Here is a 5,000-nt window from a genome sequence, read left to right as displayed (position 1 = left end):
TGAGCGTATGTCAAAAGCTTTAGACTTCCGCGAACTCTCTGGCTTGCACTGAGACCCGAGGTCGATGTGCTCAGCACCACGGGGCCCCTTTCGCCTGCAGGTCCCGAGCCGCCAACATGTTCTTAGTATCGTGTTCCCCAAACCTGGGTGACGGGCACCACAGGGCGACAGAGCCATCGCACTTGCCGGGTGGCAGAGGAAGGACCGGACTATGTACAATAGCGGCCAACGACTCCCAGAGCCGGTTGTGCGGGGCTCGAGGTCTGCTCTCAACATCACATGCTTTTGGATGTGCTCAGGCAAGGGTCAGACCACATCCTTCCTGGCAGCACCCAAAGCAACCAGGCCGCTCGCGTCTCTCGCCTTCATTTTTCGACACAAGCGCCTGAGGAGGGACGCCACCCCTCCCCTTTGCGTCAAGAGACCTCCCCACCGGCCTCTGACTGATTCTTAGAACGGACGGAAAGAGTCGGGCAAGCCTGTCAAAGCTTTGAGCGAATGTCAAAAGCTTTAGACTTCCGCGAACTCTCCGGCTTGCACTGAGACGCGAGGTCGATGTGCTAAGCACCACGGGGCCCCTTTCGCCTGCAGGTCCCGAGCCGCCAACATGTTCTTAGTATCGTGTTCTCCAATCCTGGGTGACGGGCACCGCAGGGAGGCAGAGCCATCGCACTTGCCGGGTGGCAGAGGAAGGACCGGACTATGTACAATAGCGGCCAACGACTCCCAGAGCCGGTTGTGCGGCGTCTGCTCTCAGCCTAAGAGGCTTCTGGGAGTGCTCAGGCAAGGGTCAGCCTGCACCCTTGCTGGCAGCACCCAGGGGAACCAGGACGCTTGCATCTCTCGCCTTCATTTTCGACACAAGCGCCTGAGGAGGGACGCCACCCCTCCCCTTGCGTCAAGAGACCTCCCCACCAGCCTCTGACTGATTCTTAGAACGGACGGAAAGAGTCGGGCAAGCCTGTCAAAGCTTTGAGCGAATGTCAAAAGCTTTAGACTTCCGCGAACTCTCCCGCTTGCACTGAGACGCGAGGTCGATGTGCTAAGCACCACGGGGCCCCTTTCGCCTGCAGGTCCCGAGCCGCCAACATGTTCTTAGTATCGTGTTCTCCAAACCTGGGTGACGGGCACCGCAGGGAGGCAGAGCCATCGCACTTGCCGGGTGGCAGAGGACGGACCGGACTATGTACAATAGCGGCCAACGACTCCCAGAGCCGGTAGTGCGGCGCCTGCTCTCAGCCTAAGAGGCTTTTGGGAGTGCTCAGGCAAGGGTCAGCCTGCACCCTTGCTGGCAGCACCCAGGGGAACCAGGACGCTTGCATCTCTCGCCTTCATTTTCGACACAAACGCCTGAGGAGGGAAGCCAACCCTCCGTGTGTCAAGAGACCGTCCCCGCCCCGGCCTCCGACTGATTCTTAGAACGGACGGAAAGAGTCAGGCAAGCCTGTTAAGACTTCCGCGAACTCTCCGGCTTGCACTGAGACGCGAGGTCGATGTGCTCAGCACCACGGGGCCCCCTTCGCCTGCAGGTCCCGAGCCGCCAACATGTTCTAAGTATCGTGTTCCCCAAACCTGGGTGACGAGCACCGCAGGGAGGCAGAGCCATCGCACTTGCCGGGTGGCAGAGGAAGGACCGGACTATGTACAATAGCGGCCAACGACTCCCAGAGCCGGTAGTGCGGCGCCTGCTCTCAGCTTAAGAGGCTTTTGGGAGTGCTCAGGCAAGGGTCAGCCTGCACCCTTGCTGGCAGCACCCAGGGGAACCAGGACGCTTGCATCTCTCGCCTTCATTTTCGACACAAACACCTGAGGAGGGAAGCCAACCCTCCGTGTGTCAAGAGACCGTCCCCGCCCCGGCCTCCGACTGATTCTTAGAACGGACGGAAAGAGTCAGGCAAGCCTGTCAAAGATTTGAGCAGATGTCAAAATCTTTTAAGACTTCCGCGAACTCTCCGGCTTGCACTGAGACCCGAGGTCGATGTGCTCAGCACCACGGGGCCCCTTTCGCCTGCAGGTCCCGAGCCGCCAACATGTTCTAAGTATCGTGTTCCCCAAACCTGGGTGACGAGCACCGCAGGGCGGCAGAGCCATCGCACTTGCCGGGTGGCAGAGGAAGGACCGGACTATGTACAATAGCGGCCAACCACTCCCAGAGCCGGTAGTGCGGCGTGCGAGGTCTGCTCTCAGCGGAAGAGGGTTTTGGGAATGCTCAGGCAAGGGCCAGCCTGCACCCTTCCTGGCCGCTCCCACGGGAACCAGGCTACTTGCAATCCTTTCCCCCAATAGCAAGTGCCTTTTGGAGGGACGGCCGGAGTCAACGTGGGGTTTGCCCGCCCTCCAAAGTGTCAAGAGACCGCCGCACAGGCCTCTGACTGATTCTTAGAACAGGCAGCAAGAGTTGGGTAAGTCTGTCGAAAATTTGACAAAGTGTCAAAAATTAGACTTCCGAGAGCTCTTGGGCATGCACACAGGCCTGTCATTCAAGTGCTCTGCCCGCGGAACCGTTTTTCGGATGCCTTTCAAAGTGGTCCCGCGCCGCCATTTTGTTCTAAAAATCGTGTTCCCAGAAATCTCCGGGTACCCCGCCAACCTCACTGTGTCACAATGTCAAGTGGCACTGAATGGGTCTGAATTTCAAATTCGACTGCTTCGCTCTGGAACTCGAACCCGGCAAAACCGTTTGGATTTTTCCCGGTCCAGACTTCCGCGGCAGACAAAGTTAAAGTTTTCGGGCTGCAGACTCAAAACGACATCTGGCCAACCGCCGGGCTCAATTCGCCCAGTTCCTCCGGCACTTCGGAACTCATGTTCGGCATGAGTTTTTGAATCTTTCCCGATGCTTCGGCATTTTCCTCCGCTGACACTTAGAATATTTTTCACACTTGGCCGAAAATTTTTCTAAGTTTTTCTGGTTACTGATTTCTTCTTTTCGGGCATTTTTCTAAGTTTTCTTGGTTACTCATTTCTCATTTTCAAACATTTTTCTAAGTTTTTCTGGTTACTGATTTCTTCTTTTTGGGCATTTTTCTAAGTTTTCTTGGTTACTCATTTCTCATTTTCAAACATTTTTCTAAGTTTTTCTGGTTACTCATTTCTCATTTTCAAACATTTTTCTAAGTTTTTCTGGTTACTGATTTCTTCTTTTTGGGCATTTTTCTAAGTTTTCTTGGTTACTCATTTCTCATTTTCAAACATTTTTCTAAGTTTTTCTGGTTACTGATTTCTTCTTTTTGGGCATTTTTCTAAGTTTTCTTGGTTACTCATTTCTCATTTTCAAACATTTTTCTAAGTTTTCTTGGTTACTCATTTCTCATTTTCAAACATTTTTCTAAGTTTTTCTGGTTACTGATTTCTTCTTTTTGGGCATTTTTCTAAGTTTTCTTGGTTACTCATTTCTCATTTTCAAACATTTTTCTAAGTTTTTCTGGTTACTCATTTCTCATTTTCAAACATTTTTCTAAGTTTTTCTGGTTACTGATTTCTTCTTTTTGGGCATTTTTCTAAGTTTTCTTGGTTACTCATTTCTCATTTTCAAACATTTTTCTAAGTTTTTCTGGTTACTCATTTCTCATTTTCAAACATTTTTCTAAGTTTTTCTGGTTACTCATTTCTGCTTTTCCAACGTTTTACTAAGTTTTGCTGGTTACTGAGTTCACACTTTTAAACATTTTCGGGCATTTTTCTACGTTTTTCATGTTACTCATTTAGCACTTTCAGGCACTTTCCTATGCTTTCCTGCTTACTGATTTCACACTTTTAAGCATCTTCGGGCATGTTCCCTAAGTTTTGCAGTTCATTCGTTTGGGACAGTCAGGCAACTTTCCTAAGCTTTCCTGGTAACCGAATTCACATTGTTGAGAACTTTGGAACCCTTCCCTAAGCTGTGCTGGTTACTCACTTTACCTCTTCAGACACTTGCCCCCGTTGTGACAGAGACCACTTCCCGACTCGGGAAATGCACCAAATTCGGCCTGAACTCAGAGGGCAGTCCCCCCTCGAAGGCGTGGAAGTCGGCAGAATCGCCGGGTCAAATCCGGCTGAGCTACCCGGCTTGGAAGCCTCAAAGTCGGTATGAGCTGTCAGGTTCACTCCCATCCCCGTTTGGACCACTTCCCGACTCGGGAAATTCACCAAATTCGGCCTGAACTCAGAGGACAGTCCCCCCTCGAAGGCGTGACAGTCGGCAGAACCGCCGGATCAAATCCGGCTGAGCTACCCGGCCCCGAAGCCTCAAAGTCGGTAAGAGCTGTCAGGTTCACTCCCATCCCCGTTTGGACCACTTCCCGACTCGGGAAATTCACCAAATTCGGCCTGAACTTATACAACAGTCCCCCCTCGAAGGCGTGACAGTCGGCAGAACCGCCGGATCAAATCCGGTTGAGCTACCCGGCTTGGAAGCCCCAAAGTCGGTAAGAGCTGTCAGGTTCACTCCCATCCCCGTTTGGACCACTTCCCGACTCGGGAAATTCACCAAATTCGGCCTGAACTTATACAACAGTCCCCCCTCGAAGGCGTGACAGTCGCTAGAACCGCCGGATCAAATCCGGTTGAGCTACCCGGCTTGGAAGCCCCAAAGTCGGTAAGAGCTGTCAGGTTCACTCCCATCCCCGTTTGGACCACTTCCCGACTTAGGAAATTCACCAAATTCGGCCTGAACTTAGAGGAGAGTCCCCGCTCGAAGGCGTGGAAGTCGGCAGAATCGCCGGGTCAAATCCGACTGAGCTACCCGGCCCCGAAGCCTCAATGTCGGTAAGAGCTGTCAGGTTCACTCCCATCCCCGTTTGGACCACTTCCCGACTCGGGAAATTCACCAAATTCGGCCTGAACTTAGACAACAGTCCCCCCTCGAAGCCGTGGCAGTCGCTAGAACCGCCGGATCAAATCCGGTTGAGCTACCCGGCTTGGAAGCCCCAAAGTCGGTATGAGCTGTCAGGTTCACTCCCATCCCCGTTTGGACCACTTCCCGACTTAGGAAAATCACCAAATTCGGCCTGAACTCA

The sequence above is a fragment of the Hemiscyllium ocellatum genome (assembly GCF_020745735.1).
Source record: "Hemiscyllium ocellatum isolate sHemOce1 chromosome 15 unlocalized genomic scaffold, sHemOce1.pat.X.cur. SUPER_15_unloc_4, whole genome shotgun sequence".
Taxonomy (NCBI): Eukaryota; Metazoa; Chordata; class Chondrichthyes; order Orectolobiformes; family Hemiscylliidae; genus Hemiscyllium; species Hemiscyllium ocellatum.
Note: the sequence above shows the minus strand (reverse complement) of the source record.